Source organism: Bos mutus, chromosome 19 (genome assembly GCF_027580195.1).
Source record: "Bos mutus isolate GX-2022 chromosome 19, NWIPB_WYAK_1.1, whole genome shotgun sequence".
Lineage (NCBI taxonomy): Eukaryota > Metazoa > Chordata > Mammalia > Artiodactyla > Bovidae > Bos > Bos mutus.
The window spans coordinates 9606144-9623167 of record NC_091635.1 but is presented as its reverse complement, the minus strand read 5'-3'; the positions used below and the strand labels follow the sequence as shown (position 1 = coordinate 9623167).

The window sequence follows — 17024 nt, the reverse complement described above, 5'->3', positions numbered from 1 at the left end:
TAAATTTGGGGCCTCACTGTGTAGCTTGAGGTTATCTTAGCTCCCTGATCAGGGATGGAACTCATGCCTCTGCAGTGGAAGCACAGAGACCTAAGCACTGAAACACCAGGGAAGTCCCTGAAATTTTACAAATACGAAGAAGCATGAGGAATAATACCAAAAGCCCATATTCCTACTGCCCAGTATTTCCAGCTGTTCACATTTTGTCACTCCCTCAACCTTCCATTTTTTTTAATCCGTAAGCTAGATATTCTGGCTTTCATTTAGGACACAGAAAGCTGGAAAGAGTCACACCCTCATCCTAACAGAAGAAGTCTAGACAGATCTACAAAATCATTCCAAACCCATCAAGGAGCTGCCTGAGATCTAAGACAGGCAGGCCTCCAAGGAGGGCAGGAGAGTGGGTCATGGGGCAGAGCTGGGCAGGAGGTGAGCCCTTCACTTCTAGTGAAGCGCGGCAGGCACGCACGGAGCAGGGCAGCTGAGGGCAAGAGCCGTGGGTGCCGAGACCCCCGGGGCCCTCCGCAGGGACCGCGCCGTGCTCACGGGGCGGGGCAGGGCAGGCAGCCGAGAAAGCTTCCTCGAAGCCCTCAAAGCTCTCCTTTACAGAACAAAAGCCTGGAGTCACCGAGGGAGCAGCAGAAAACACAGATGGAGACCGAGGCTGGAGGGTGAGGCTGGAGGAGCAGAGGCCCTCTGCCTGTGAGGAGGCACGCGAGGAGATAGCCTACTCCTGGGAGAGGCGGGACCACGAGAAAGCCCCGCCCCGAGGTGCAGGGACACGGACTGAGGTCCAAAGCCAGCAGCAGAGAGGCCCTCTGCCCCCATCCTGGTGCCCCAGCCGAGCCCAGGCCAGGGTGGAAAGTGTCCAGTCACAGCTGTCCTCTCCTGGGGCAGGCTTATTGAGAAATCCCCATAACAAGAAGGTTGAGAGAAGTCCTTTGCCGCCCAACACTCATGGCTGCATTGCCCTCTCTGAGGTCTCCCAGTTGGGTTAGCTCCTGGCCGGCTGCCCTTGTGCTGCCCCCACGTTGCTGCGTGAATCATTAGATGCTGGGAGGCGTTTCATTCTCAATCCATCCACCAGTTTTTCTCTGTTCTGAGTGATCTGTGACGAGCCTGCATGGACAAGTCTCGGTGTGGACAAGTGCCCCCATTTAAACCTCTTGGTAAGTACTCAGGAACAGGGTTGCTAGGTTGTAGAGCGAGGGCATCTTTGAGGGAAACACCAGACGTTTTCAAGTAAGCTGTCCCTCACATTCTCAGCAGCAACACCCCGAGTCCCTGCTGCTGTGCATCCCTGCTAATACTTTGTACGGTCAGTCTCTGGTTTTACCAGCTTTAGTGGGGATATCTCATAGTGGTTTTAGTTTGCATTTTCCTAGTGACATGATATTGAGCATTTTTTCATTGGCTTGTTTGCTGTATTTCTTCTTTGCAAAACTGTCTACTCAAGTCATTTGCCCTTTTCTTAAAAAAAAAAAATTCAGGTTGTCTTCTTGTTAATGCGTTGTAAACATTCTTTATAGAATCTGGATACAAGTCCTTAATTGGATATATGTGTTGCAAATATTTTCTCCCAGTCTTGGCCTTGCTTTTAAACTTTTTTTTTTTTTTGGCTGCACCAAAAAAAAAAATCAGGATCTTAGTAAGTTCCCTGATTAGGGATGGAACCCATGTCCCCTGCAGTGGAAGCAGACAGGATTGTGTGAATAGTTTATCTGGATTTGTTTTCTGTAACCCAGGCAAACGTGATTCAGGTGCATTAATAGTTTGTCAGAATGGTTGTTCTGACTCTTTTTAAAGTGGTCCAGATTTTTAAGGATGGAGGCGACCTGAAGATATAAGAGGGGAAGCAGCATAGGGAGGAGAAAGAAGGAGCCTGTTTCTAGGGTTTCACCCCTCTCTTCTGACCCTTGACCTGTTTCTGTCCACCGGACGGGTGCTACTTGTCCACTAAGCTCCCCTCCTCACCCCTGGATTAGACAGCCGCTGCTTTTTCCCTTAAACAACTGGTGTGTCCACGTACTGCTGCATCACCTTTGTGCCCAGTGTAAACAGAACGAGAGCACGGCAGCTCACCCCCTGGTTACATCAGCTCTCGCTCCTCCATTCCCATCATCGTTATCCCTGAATGCTGACTGGTTAAATACCATGTGGATATCACTCTGCTATGCAGTGCCCTTCAGTTGTCTGGCATTTCATGTAAGAAATCATGATGATTATCTACTGACTTCCTACTATTGTTATAAACATATTATTTCTTTAGTTAAGTCAACTCAGGACCAGGACCCTCCTTGGAGTTGGATGTTTGCATAGTCAGGACCTATGGTGAGGTAATCACCAGGGTCCCCCAGGCAGCACATGGTAAAGGTGGGATCCGCATGCCGTTCTGGTGATCAGGACTCCCTCAAGTCAATCCTGGACTCAGGTAAGCACTGTGGTCTAGTGCTCTCCAGGTTGTGTGACTCATTCTCTTATGTGTTTGGAAAGTGGGATGTTTTGCAATAATATGCAAAAGGGTATCGTTACTTTGATCCTATCACTTCCTACACAGATTGAGTTAAAAGTCTAAGTGGGAATGTAGGGGAAAACCCACTGAAACAATGGGAGTATGGTCAGACAATTGAAGATGTCTCTTTCTCTTGTTCTCTGTATTCCCTGCTTGACTAATTGCTGGCTTCCCTCACTTGACCAGCCAGCCCTCTCCGCTGTAGGGTTTCAACAGTCCCTGGTAACTCTGAGCCCACCTGATGTCAATTCCCCGAATAAACAGTAGCCTCCTTCTCTCCCGAGCAACAAAGACTGCTGCCATGTCCTGGCTGGGGTCTGCCACACCTGGTGGGGTGTCCCTCCAGGACCCCTGTGTAAGATCCTCTTTCCAGTGAACCATTGATGTCTCTGTGTTGTCTCTGGTCTCTTTCTTTGGTCTCGAGGCTGGGCAGCTACGAAGCTTGCTGGCCTGTGGGGTGCAGCCCACAAAAGGGCGAAGGATGTTATTTGAGTGAATGGGTTGATTATGGAAGATGCAGAAACTGTCATTCAAACCATAGTCTGATATAGAATCCAAAATGCAGAGAAAATTCTAAAGGCCTGTTTAAAAACGGTGAGAGCTAGAACAAAAATGCAAGGTTCCCCCAACTTTTCCCCAGAAGACCGTCTTTAGTTAATTTACTTGAGGAAGCTGCCTCGCTGAGCGTTGTGGCCACAAAGAGCTCATTGTTCTAGGTTCCTACTTCAGCTGCTTGGCTGGGACCATTGACTAAATACGTTCTGGATGCTGAGTTAGTTCGGGTTCATGAAGAAGGGGAAACATGCGCTTATTAGGCTGAGCGACATTGCGTAATTGTCCCATCTCAATATTTCTTAGTGCAAGAAATACTAACCACACGTTTTTTAAAAAGAATAAATCAGACTTCACAAACTGCAGCCTGGGGGGAAATATCAATATTTGCAAAATAAAGAGCTGGGGGGAGTGAGAAATGACAACTCGTGGGAGTTTTGATGTATATTTCCCTGAGTCCTTATGTGATCTTCACGTGCCAACGTACACCCTTTTGCTGTATCCGTTTGAATTTTCCCCTCTGGGCATTGCCAGTTCATGCCTTGTGACTATCTTCCTTTAGGGTTGTCTTAAAAAAAAAAAAAATGTTTACGTCTTTAGTTGTCTGCTGCATGGGGTCTTAGTTTTGTCATACGAGATCTTTTGTCGCAGCTCACAGCTTCACTAATTGTGAAGCAGCCTCAGTAGCTGTGGCACTTGGGATTAGCTGCTGCTTGGCATGTGGAACCTTAGTTCCCCAGCCAGGGCTCAAACCTGTGTCCCCTGCATTGCAAGGCAGATTCTTAACCACTGGACCACCAGCGAAGTCCCTAGGGTTGTCTTTAAAAATAAATTAGTAGGTGTTTTTGTGATATTAAGTGATATTAAACTTATACTTACCTATATATTATAAGCATAATCTAATATTAATAATCTAATCAATCAATCTAATCTAATAAATAAGTCTAATACTTGCCTTTTGACTTTGTGTTATATTTTCCAAAATTTTAATTTTATAGAGTCAAATATGTCTATTTTTTTCTGTATAGTTCGGAGTTTCTTGTCTTAAAGAGGTTGCCATTGCTCCAAAATAAATAGTTCCCTTAATTTTCTTCTAATATTTAATATGAATTTTCTTTTTTTGACCTTTGGATTTTTAATCCATCAAGGGTTCATTTTTGTTTATGTTATGAGGAAAGGATATACGTTTATTTTATTCCAGAGACGTATTTGATAATGCCAACACAATCTATTAATTAAATTTTCATTTTCCCATTGAGATACCACTTTTATCATATGTTAAATTCCCATATATTTTTGGAATGGCTTCTTTTCATGTGCCAAGAGTATTCTTTTCATTACAGTTGTTTCTAAAGAGGCTATTAATAGTTGGTGAGTCAAACCTCCCTTTTTATTCCTTGGTTTTGAGATGTTCTTGGCTATCCTCAGACATTTATCCTTTCTCAGAAGCATTAAAAATATTTGTTTCTAGTTTGAAAAGCACAGATGGGGTCACAAGGCCAGAGAAATACGAAGACTCGCTGCCCAGAGCATAAATGCCAGCTGTCATTTCTCTTCCCAGCCAGCTGTGTCCAGTTACCTGATCCAAGTAGCCATCTAGGGAAAAATCCTTTAAAAATCGATGAGAACGACTTGCCACAGAGTGGGTATAGTTGACTGATCACGACTGATGAGTGGTTCTTGGGCAGAATTTTGAGTGATGGTGTCATTCCAAGGGGCTTCCCAATGTTAAAGAACCCGCCTGCCTATGCAGGAGATGCAGGAGACGTGGGCTCGATCCCTGGGTTGGGAAGATCCTCTGGAGAAGGAAATCAACCCTCTCCAGTATTCTTGCCTGGAAAATCACAGGGACAGAGGAGCCTGGCAGGCAATAGTCCATGGGGTCCTAAGAGTCAGAGTCGGAAATGACTTGGTGACTGAGCACACTCACCTGTCATTCTGAGAGTCTTGGAAGAGCTGCTGGAGGCAGGTGGTGTACACGGTCAGGGAGCAGGCCTCCAGACCAGGGACCTTCTCGGGCGCTCTGACCCCTGACCTCTGGCAGGACCATGTTCTTGTGTTCCCTGGAGATGCCCCTGTGTGTCCTCCTAACTGACATCAGCCCTCCAGCCCCTGGTGATTCCGTTCTCAGCCCTGTCCTCACTCTACCCAGCTGTCTGGGCATCTCTGCTCATCTCTATGACTCAACTCCACTTCACCGAGGCAGCTGAAAGCAAAGATGCTCTTAGAGCTGGAAGAGAAAAAAAATCACCATCAGTCCGCATTGTGCACAGCTTCCTTCTGACGTGGCGGGGAAGTGCTGATCAGCGGCAGGCAGCCACTTGGGAACAAAGGGAGCTGTTGACAGGCCCTTGGGGACAGGAACAGGTCCTCCTGCTCAAATCCCACTTTCTCCCACCTGTTCATCTGCATCTGGTGGGCATTTCCTTGTGCAGAGCTAGTGAACAGCAGCAGCAGCCTGGCCTTTGTTCAAACTTAGACTCCCTCATGGACCCACCTATTTGATGGCATTGCCTGGTTGTCGGCCCCACCAGTGGCTACTGGGCTTTCCGGCTATGGCTTGGTCCACATCAATAATGGAAACTGGGAGGGTCTGCTTCCCTCCATTCAAGAACAGTGAGGCTTGTTTATCAGCCAAATGGCTCAAGATTCCAAGACGTAAGACTTTTAAATAAGAATTAGGGAGGCTCCAGGGTCAAAAGGATGAGTGAATCCCTGATGCAGATTAGTGAAATGATTCCCGATGACCTGTTTTCCTTCTTCGTTTGATTCCATCACTGATTCTCAGCTGATCCTGATCCTCACTGATCTCACTGATCCTCCCCACCCCCCTGCCTGACATGGACACCAATTGCCTCTCCACGGTCCTGTCTCCCCCACGTCACCTCCCCAACCCACAGAGGGAAGGGCCCTGCCTTTTAGATTGTTTTCTTTTTTGAAAGAATTTCAAAAGTACAGAAAAATTGCCCAAAATTTTTACTATAAAGAACACCTGTATGCCCAAACTTAGCTGCTAATATTTCACCCGTTTACTATTTTTGTGTGCTCTCTCTCTACCATTAGAAAGGTTACTTGCAAACACCCAGCCCTTTAGCCCTAAACCTTTCTGTGCATAATTGCTAAGAATAGGAATGTCCACTTACATAACCATAAAACCATTGTATAGTTACTAACATCAGTAAATTTAACATGGAAGCAACACTTGTCTGATCTACTGTTTGAATTCAGATTTGTCAGTTGATCCAAAGTAACGTCTTTTATAGCATTTTCCCTCCAGTCTAGGATCCAGTCCACAATCAGGCATTGCGTTTAGTTGTCCTGTTTCTTTAGCCTCCTTTAATCTGGACTTTCTATGGCTTTTCTTCATCTGCTGTGACATGGACATTTAAAAAAATCTTTTTAAAAATATGTATTTCTTTTGCCTGCACTGGGTCTTCACTGTGGCATGTGGGATCTAGTTCCCTGACTGGGGATCCAACCTGGGTTCCCTACAGTGGAGGCTCGGAATCTTACACACTGGACCCTAGGGAAGTCCCAACATGGGTTTTTTTTTTTTTGCAAGAATGACCCCTCATACCGGCCTTTTGGAAAATAATAGATGGCTCCTTATTTGGGGTTTATGTCACATTTCCACAGGAGCAGATGGGGGTTATGCATTTTTGGCAGCAACTTGTATGGGGATGCCGTACCTGCAAAGGGCACCCCATCAGGGCACCTGGTCCAACACCCCTTACTGGTTCAGTATGCTCAGTTCCTTCACGGCATAATCGCTGTTTCTTTATTCTCCCTGCAGCTGATAGGAAATCAGGGAGGAGACACTTGGAGATGATGCAAATATGCTATTTCTCATGAACCCTCCTTGTAGACTGACCACAAGAGAGTCCCAGCAGAAGACTCTCACCTCCAGGCTTCACCTGTCAAGCATTTCTACTTTCTGCTCTTCCCCAGGAATCTCACAAGGGCTGTGAACTCAGGAGGATGCCATCATTAAAAAAAAAAGAAAACAATGTTTGTCCTTTTGAGGGTTAACTTCTTAGAAGTTTTCCTGACATTGATACACATCCTGATGTAATACCCGGCAGAAAAGACCAGGTTCTGGCGCAGGCTGATTTGCTTGGATCATCTGAAGGTGACTGTGGTCCTTCATGATTGAAGCTCTTTGTATATTTGCTAAAAGCTATGGTTAAATTTCCCAGAATTTGCACACGTCATGTACTGATAACTTTCATACAACCCCAGTGATGTCCCTTCCCTAAAGCTGGTCCATGACCCCACTCTGAGGACCCTGCCTGGAGGATTCCCCCAGCCTGGTGCTCTTGTCACGTTTTGAAGATCTGCAGGTGTGGGTGGAGAACTATAGAATTCTCAGAGTCTCTTCCCTTCAGGGTTGCTGCTTCCTTAAAGGACATTCCCCACCAGCTGCTCATCTTCTACGTATGCTATGCGTGATGCTTGTTTTGATGAGGCCATTGAATTGGTTATTTGTGGTTTTTTTATTAAATGCATCAGAAAAGCCAGGATTTGTATTACCCACCATGAGGAATGTCTCAGGAAGGCTTTGAGCTGCAGGTAGCGGAAGCCCAACCAACAGTGGCCTGAACACGCAAAGGTGTCTTTTCCTCCTACAACAAGGAGCTTGAAGGCAGGTCCCTGCCCGGGGTGTTTCAGTCGCCCTGCCAATTCAGCATGGCACCCTCATGGCTGCCCCAACACGGTGCCGTAGCAGCCAGGGCAGCCCCCAGAAGCAGGTCTGTGTTCCGGGCAGGAAAAGGGACATAGAGGAAGCAGTTTCAGCTGCAAGACCGCATCCGTTTCCCCACATGCCCCATCTCAGTGCCACCCCAAGTTAGCCTCCCTGGCATCAGCGGTGACGGATGTCAAGGGGAGGGGCTCTGGGTGCAGCGTTGAGTTTCTCTATCTCTGGCACCTGCCAGCTCACGATCTTCATGATGACTCCTGCCTCCACACCAGGTGCCCACCCTGAGACGAACACAGAAGACAGCAGCTCAAGTTGTCCTCACAACTATGGATACTGTTAGTAGGGACCAAGACAGGGTCCTAGACGTCCAATACCCGCACCACCCCTTCACCCAGCTCCACTCCTGATGTCCAGTCTGCGGCTGTGGCTGCAACATACTTTTTTAAAGTATGATCCTTTAAAAATCCCATCCTGGGGACTTCCCTGGTGGTCCAGTGATTAAGAATCCAATGCAGGGGACCTGGGTTTGATCCCTGATCTGGGAGGATTCCGTACGCCTTGGAGTAACTAAGCCCACGCACCTCAACTACTGAGCCTGCGTGCCTAGAGCCTGTGCTTTGTAACAAGAGAAGCCACCGCAGTGAGAAGCCCACGCACCAGAACGAAGAGTCGCCCCCACTCGCCGCAACTAGAGAGAAAGCCCGTGCACAGCATCAGAGCCTGTGTGCCGCAATAGGGACCCAGCACAGCTCCCCCCACAGATTACAACAAACGAAAAACCAATTTTGTTGTTTTGAAATGGTGGAAAGCCAAACTGCTCTTGTTTAGAAATGAAGAGCAGCTGTCATAAACTATACTCCACATACATAGCAAGAGAATGGGCTTCCCTGGTGGCTCATCTGATAAAGAATCCACCTGCAACGTGGGAGACCTGAGTTCGATCCCTGGGTTGGGAAGATCCTCTGGAGGAGAGCATGGCAACCCACTCCAGTATTCTTGCCTGGAGAATCCCCATGGACAGAGAAGCCTGGCAGGCTCTGGTCATGGGGTCGCAAAGAGTCAGACACGACTGAGCGACTAAGCACAGCACAGCAAGAGAATAAGTATGGTTTTCGAGTCTAAAAAATGCGGTGGACAAACACGTGGGGTGATGCCCTGGACACCCCACCCACTGTCTGCAGACTGCCCTGTGGCACCCCAGAATTGTGAATGTGCACGGGGAGGAGGAAGGAGAGCTGGGCCAGCATGTCCATTCCTCCACCTCCCACCCTCAGTCTGGCTACAACCTCACTCTGGCTACAGCCCCTGACCACAGCCCGTGGCTCCTGCAAGTGGCTCTCCCCATCCTGCTGACCTGCTAACCCTCCCTCCACCTTTAAGCCCAAGGTGCTGGGGGCTTCCTGCTCCTCCAGCCCAGGGCCCAGCACTCTGCCTGGTCCTAACGCCAGTGTCCTTCGAATCCAGCTCCAACCTCCTTAATCCTTCAGAAAATGTCCTTCTCTCTTCAGCCCACAAAGGTCTCTTGTTCTTCTCCCCAGCTTCTTAGCGCTTGCTTCCTTCAGCCAGCTTGACCAAACGTCCCGTTTGCCCAGGACAGTTCCCATTTGTGCCTCTTGTCTCATGTAGACCATGGGGTCTATAAATGTGTGTGTGAGTTGCTAAGTCACGTCTGACTCTTGCAACCCCGTGGACTGTAGCCTGCCAGGCTCCATTGTCCATGGGATTCTCCAGGCAAGAATTGTTAAACACATTACCCAATGGCAGGGTAACCGGAGGTTCTCTGTCACAGGCAATCCTCCCGTTTATGAGTAGTCGCAGCCCCTGTGCTGTGTGTCACTACAGGAGGCTCAGGGCACGTTCTCAGGGCCTGGTTGTGTGGGTACAGGAGCTCTTCAGTGGTTCAGATTGAGCTTGGGTGCTTCCTCAGAAAGGGACGGCCGCAGCAGCAGCCTGCCTGGGGGACAAGCATTCAGGACAACCTGAATCCTGCCACCTAATATGGTCATTAACTTCAGGCAAGAATGGGATGTGTGCAGCAGAGCTGAATTCCCCAGCAAAACTGTCCTGTGGCGGGTGGCCCTCACCTTCAAGTTCTGGATTCCCCCGTGGTTCCTTGTGTTGCAGTCAGGGCCCTGGAAGGACCAGCCACCAATTGAAAATCACATCATGTTTAAAAAGTGATGACAGCTCCCCAGCAGCCAAATATCCTGGCCAGACCTGTTCCAGTGACCAGGTAACTGGGTGTGGGGTGAGGAGCGGCTGTCTTTGCGGCCCAGGTGTGCGTGTGTGCGTGCTCAGTTGCTGAGTCGTGTCTGACTCTTTGTGACCCCATGAACTGTAGCATGCCAGGCTCCTCTGTCCATGGGATTTTTCCAGGCAAGAATTTTGGAGTGGGTTGCCATTTCCTTCTCCAGGGGATCTTCCCTACCCAGGGATCAAACCCACGTCTCCTGTGTCTCCTGCATTGGCAGGCGGATTCTTTGCCACTGAGCCACCTGAGATGCCCTCTGGCTCAGGTGAGCCATCCTCAAATGACCACTCACAGCATTCCTGGAGTTCCACATGCCTCCCCACAGCTGGGTTACTCTTCCTAGATAAGGAGATTGACAGATAATAGAGTCCACATAGAACTGGGGGGATTTGAAAGGACCTCTAGGATTTAGTGTACCTCAAAGGTCCTCACATCTCAATACAGAAAGGTGATTCAGCCCACAAGTCAATGATTGGCCTGTGGTCACACACACGAGTTAGCAGCAAATCTGAGGCCGGGTCAGGTGTCCCAAGGCCTTATCCACCACTCGGTGCAGACCACCCTGTTCAGAGTCCGCACCGACAAAGCAGCTTTTCTTTACTCTGTACAGGCATTTTCTTTAGGGAGCCCTCCAGGATTGAGCCTCGAATGTGGCCCATTCTTCTCTTTAGTTACATGGGCAAACATGTTTTCTAGAACACATGCAAAATGGCTTGGGATGAGTACCGTGTACCTGGACACCTAAGTAGGAAGACAGGACAAATGATTGAAAAACAGCCAGACAGAACCTCTGCTCTAAGGGAAGGGGCGGGCCCTTCTTCCCAGGAGCCCTGGAAAGGGTTCTTCAGGAGGCATCGTGTAGATATTGGGGCACCCGGGGGAGGGAGGTCAGATCTGGGGAGACAGGGGATCAGGGAAGCTTTGTGAATTGATTTTCACTCCAATTAAGTCTTTGGAGACGAAGGTAGAATTTCACCTGGGGGAGTTGGAAGAAAGTGGTAACTGGCGTTGAAGGTGGACCCTCGTGGAGGGGAAGGGACCATCTGGGAAGGAGTAGCTTGTTTGGACAGAACGATTTGAAAACTAGATTTATGGAAAAGAGTTGGTTTTCTCTCCCCTTCTCACTGAGGCCACACCTTCCATTTGGTTTTCTGTGCTTCTGTTGCAGCAGAGTGGAGGACGGACCGCTTGGCTCCTGGCTACCGTGGGCGACCGAGTTGTTGCCTTTGCTCCAAAATCAAGTGTCTCATTCAGTTAAATCCAGGACAGAGCCATGATCGAGGCCGCCAAAACTCTTCCTCAGCCTGTGACCCATGCTTAAAGTATTTAATCTCAGTAGGAATCTCTTTGTTACAGGTTGTGATGGGGATGATGGTGATAAACGTCTAAGACTACGTGTATGTACGTTTGTCCATTTTGAAAACTTACTAGATGAACCAGCATGATCAGGAGACCACGTTTCTCAAAACGTTGTTCTAGAATTTCAAGTTATTGGCATGAAATGGTACCTACAGCTTTCACATCTAACTTTCCTTTTTATTTGCAGTAACTACGCCCTCATTAGGGGCTTCCCCGGTAGCTCAGCTGCTAAAGCATCCACCTGCAATGCAGGAGACTGCGGTTCAATTCCTTGGTCGGGAAGATCCCATGGAGAAGGGCATGGGAACCCACTCCAGTATTCTTCCCTAGAGACTCCCCGTGGACAGAGGAAGCCTGGTGGGCTACAGTTCATGGGGTCGCAAAGAGTCGGACATGACTAAGCGACTAAGCACAAGACACAAGATAAGACGCTCTCATTCCTAACATGTATTTGCGGTTTCTCCATTTTCTCGATTACTCTTGCCCGACGCGTGCGTGTCTCGCTGATGTTTTCAAACTGCTAGTTGTCAGTCTCATTTTCAGATCTAGGATGAGTTTTCCTGGGCTCGGGGAGATCTGCTCCTTTGTGTTTGCTTCTTTATTAACTCCTTTCTTTATCCGTGACGGTTGCTGTCCTTTTGTTCAAGTTCTGCGCTCAGTGTGCGGATGTCAGTGTCTGTCTTGAGCAGGTGTGAGATGCCGGCTCTCAGTCCGCTGTGTGCAGACGTGCGATTCTATTTTCGTCTCTGCTCAGACATTCCTCTGACAGGCCCTCATTCCTGCTTGACAACAAGAACACTAAATTTAACTCCTGTTAACCCAGTAAACAGTTCCGTCAGGCATTTTCCTCTAGCGGCATCTGGTTTAAAGCTTCATCCCTCTCAGGTAAAAATCTGAGCCCTTTCGAGGGTGAGTCCACCACCTCCGTCTGCTCCAAGTTCCTCTCCAAGCCCAGGCGCAGCTGCCAGGAGGAGAATGCGGGAGCCCTCTGACCCCTTCACATCCCAGGAGCCCACACCTGCAGCCTGCCGAGGGCACTGAGCCTCGGGGTGTCACCCAGAGAGGTGCATGCCCGTGGCTGGCCAAGGGCTATGGGGGTGGGGTTCCCATCAGATTCTTGGAGGTTTCTCTCGTGTCCCATGGTGACCCCTGGGTCTTCAGGCACTGTCCTCTCTTCCCCTAGCCAGCCAGTGTTGGAGATCTGACAGAGTCTCTGCTCTCATTCTTATGAGAAGGGGCACTCCCAGCCCACTAGTGGGTGATATGTGGGGAGGCATGGCTGGCTCTCCAGCCACGTCAGTGGCCTCCCTGGGTCCACAGGAACTCGAGAATCCTGTCCCGTCCACCTTGACATGACGGGAACAGATGGGAGCTGCCTGCCCTCCTTGCCCGAGCTCTGATGTACCTGCGGGTCTGCTTCTTGGCTACCTTCAGCGGAAGCGGGTGCTTCAGCTGAACCCTGAGCCCTTCAGACTTCAGGCAAGACGATCTTGTTGCTATGGGGTGGGCGTGGGGGGTCAGTTTTCCACCCCACCCCCCAGCATGCAGTGTACTGTGCTGTCCTTTGTCTCACGGGGCGATCTGCTGGGGCGAGGGTGGGACACAGGAGGGGCAGCAGAGTGGCCCAGTGTCTTCAGTTACTGCCGGGGACCATCCCCTTGCAGAATGTATTAATCTGAATGTGCTTTCCTTCCCCATGATGTCTTTCCTCCAGAAACAGAGGAGAGAGGTGGGTGTGGTCAGGCAGCCTCTGATCTCAAAGCCTTTTCCTTTCTGGTCCACAGTGAGAAATCATCTGGCCATCTTGTTGCCCAGGACTGACCCTGGTGTGCAAGATGGGAGTTAAAGGCATGAAGGCAGGGAGCTTACCTGCCTCTCCCCACTTCTAAGGCCTCCAGGAGCTTTGGTGATCCTTGGTCTGTGGCTGCATCTCTGTGGTCACTGCCTCTGTGTCACATGGCCTCTGCCCTATGCACCTCTGCTTTCTCATAAGGACTCTTTCATTGGATGAGGGCCCACTCTCATCCAGGAGGATCTCATCTCACTAGTTACTTCCCAAATAGTCTCCCTCACAACTCCAGGTAGACGTGAATCTTTGGGGGACCCTCTCCAACCCAATGTGGTGTGGGACTCGGGGTCTCTGCTGAAGCTGACACCTTCCCAGGATCTCTCAGCTCCTCTTCCGGTGAGCAGGCCAGATCCAGGGGACAGTGGAACATCTGAGGCTCTCGTTCCTTTTCCTGGACTCTCTACCTGCCGCAGAAGCGCAGGTGTTTTGGAGGCTGGAATGTGGTCTTACGGGCCCTGGATAATCTGAGCATCACGGGGAGCACCCACATCTCCAGGAGACGATGGAACACTTCGACATTTGTTGTGAGTAGCTGCTCCTTCAGGCCCCAAAGCAGAGGAGTGGGAGGTCCATCAGCTGACCGTGCCCGTGGCCTGGGCCGCGATTACGGTGCCCGGTGCCTTTGTGCTTCTGCCCAGCCAGGTGGAGCACTGAATAGAGTGTCTGCCACCATGCAAGAGTGAGCGTCAGACTTGGGGGCCCCAGAAGGTCTAGCTGAGAGTTTTCGGGTTTGGGGCAAACATAGCTGTCACCTGGTCTATTGAAGCTCTAAGTGGCTGCATGTTGCAATGACCCAGAATTCTTGAAAGAACTGATGTCTGAGTCCCAATTCTGATGCGAATTAAATATGTGAACTGTTAGAAATTGATTCTACTATGAATCCTGGAAATGGGTTGTGGCCCGGGTTTGGGGGATTGTTAAAGTCTCTTTTCCAAAACAGCTTTGTTTAGGTCCAGTTAACACTCATGAGTCACCCAGTTTCAAGCGTATAGTACCGCGGTTTTCAGGAGTCATAGCGCTGTGTGTCCGTCATCACAATCTTGTTTTAGAACATTTTGTTGCCCCTAAAAGGAACCCCAGGCTTGTCAGCAAGCACCTCATTACCACTACCACTGCCCTCTCAGCCCCAGGCAATCCACTTTCTCTCTCTCTGAGATGTGTCCATTCTGGCCTTTGATATGAAAGGAACATGAAGTTGTTGTACCTGGCTTCTTTCCTTAACACGTCTTCAGGGTTCATCCACGTTATAACATTCCTTTTTATGCTGAACACTGTTCTATTTTATGCACGTGCCACATTTTGTGTCTCCACTCATCAGTCATGGACGTTTATATTCCTTCCACATTTTTGCTGTTATGAGTAACATTGCTACGAACACTCACATGCAAGTTTCCCTGTGGATGCTCTATTGCCTTGAAGTTTACCATTTCCTGGAATTTCCCTGGTGACACAGCGGAGAAGAATCTGCCTGTGAATGCAGGGGACACGGGTTCAACCCTGGCCTGGGAAGATTCCACGCGATGAGGGGCAACGAAGCCCGTGCACCACCGCTACTAAGCCTGGGCTCTAGAGCCTGTGAAGTGTAACTGCTGAAGCCCACGTGCCTAGAGCCTGTGCCCCACAGCAAGAGAAGCCACTGCAATGAGAAACCCCCCACCCCAGTGAGGAGTACCCCTGCTCGCTGCAACTACAGAAAGCCCACACACAGCAACAGAGATCCAGTGCAACCAAATAGGAATCAACAATTAAAATTATAACCAAAAAAACGTCTACCATTTCCTGTCGATCTATGAATGTTCAAAAGAAGAAATTGGTTATCACCTCTCACTAGTATAAGCCAGCTTCTTCTTGCTAGTGTTTGCTTCTCATATCTAGTCCTCATCTTTCTGTAATTAAACAGAATCTTTTGTAATTAAAATGTATCTTGATAGTAAATTTTTTTTTAGTCCAATCTGATAACCTCTGTCATTTTACTGGCAAATTTAGTCCATTCATAATCATAATTCTTATTCTGGGTTTGTAGCTACCATATTATGAAATTTCTTATTTTACATTTTTATATTTTCCTCTTTTCTTGTCTTTTTGATTGAGCTTTCGGTAGTTCATCCCCACCCCAGTAGTTTGGAAATTACAGAGATCTGTATTTCTTTCTTTAGTTAGCCTTACATTGTGAATATTTAGTCTAAAAGGAATCAATGTTTCCTCATTTATTCTCAGAAAGTAGAACCATAGAATGTTTCAACTTATATCATCCTTCCCAGTGTATATTTTAAAAAAAAGAAAAAAACAGCAAACGGCTTCTTCATTTGAAATATTCATAAATTGACAGGGGAACTTCACTGGTGATCCAGTGGCTAAGAGTCAGCTCTCCTAATGCAGGGCCCAGGTTTGAACCCTAGTCAGAGAACAAGATCCCACGTGCCACAATTAAAGATCCCATGCCACATCTAAAAAAGATCCCACATAAATGTTAAAATGTTAAAAAATAAAATAAATTAACAGGAAACTGTGTACAGAGAGGTCCTGTGTACTCTTCACCCCGTTTTCCACAACAGTTCCATCTTGCTGCTGCTGCTAAGTCGCTTCAGTCGTGTCTGACTCTGTGTGACCCCATAGATGGCAGCCCACCAGGCTCCCCCGTCCCTGGGGTTCTCCAGGCAAGAACACTGGAGTGGGTTGCCATTTCCCTTCTCCAATGCATGAAAGTGAAAAGTGAAAATGAAGTCGCTCAGTCGTTTCTGACTCTTTGCGACCCCATGGTCTGCAGCCTTCCAGGCTCCTCCGTCCATGGGATTTTCCAGGCAAGAGTACTGGAGCAGGGTGCCATTGCCTTCTCCGAGTTACATCTTACATGATTATAATACAGTATCAAAACCAGGAAACTGACACTCATAAAATTGTGTACAGTCCTCTCATTTGATCAGATGTGCAGATTTATGTAGCCACCACAGTCAAGGCACAGGAGTATTCCCTCACTACCAAGATCTCCTCGACATCCTTTAGAGTCACACCCACTGCCTATAACCTTCCCCACTGCCTACAACCCCTAGCAAGCACTGATCCCTTTTCCATCTCTATGATGTTGTCATTTTGACAAAATGATATAAAATCATCCTGTATGTGACCCTTGGAGATACAACCTTTTTTCTCAGCGTAATGCCCTTGAGATCTATCCAGGTTGTTGTCAGTAATACATTTTTTTTTTTTTTGCCAAGTGCTATTCAAGGGTAGAGTCAGACACAACTGAGCGACTTCACTTTCACTTTTCACTTTCATGCATTGGAGAAGGAAATGGCAACCCACTCCAGTGTTCTTGCCTGGAGAACCCCAGGGACGGGGGAGCCTGGTGGGCTGACATCTATGGGGTCACACAGAGTCGGACACGACTGAAGCGACTTAGCAGCAGCAGCAGCAGCAGCATTCAAGGGTACAGATGCACCAGCTTTTGTTTAACCATCCTACTTCTACTGTCAGACGTTTTACTTGTCTTTACTTTCTGGCTTTTATGAATAAAAATTGCTACAAATAATTATATACAGATTTTTATGTGGACATAAGTTTTCTTCCTCCAGGATAAATGTCCAAGACTATAATCCTGGGCCATATGATAACTGTATGTTTAGATTTTTTGAAGTCTTTATTGAATTTGTCACAGTATAGCTTCTGTTTTCTGTTTTGGTGTTTTGGCCTCAAGACATGTGGGATCTTACCTCCCTGACCAGGGGTTGAACCTGCACCCCCTGCATTGGAAGACAAGAGTCTTAACCACTGGACCACCAGGGAAGTCCTGATCAGTGTTTTC

General features: G+C 48.3%; 1 long non-coding RNA gene across 2 annotated transcripts; it reads left to right on the top strand.

Annotated features, from left to right (window-relative positions):
• The first annotated feature begins 489 nt into the window (after positions 1-489).
• On the top strand, positions 490-15560 carry LOC138992069 (uncharacterized). Of its 2 annotated transcripts, none has more exons than XR_011467910.1 (3): positions 490-1169; positions 2275-2431; positions 6858-15560. It is a non-coding gene; the product is annotated as an uncharacterized lncRNA (long non-coding RNA). The 2 variants fall into 2 exon arrangements; XR_011467911.1 differs by having other exon boundaries at positions 493-1169; positions 11561-15560.
• Positions 15561-17024: the final 1464 nt, after the last annotated feature.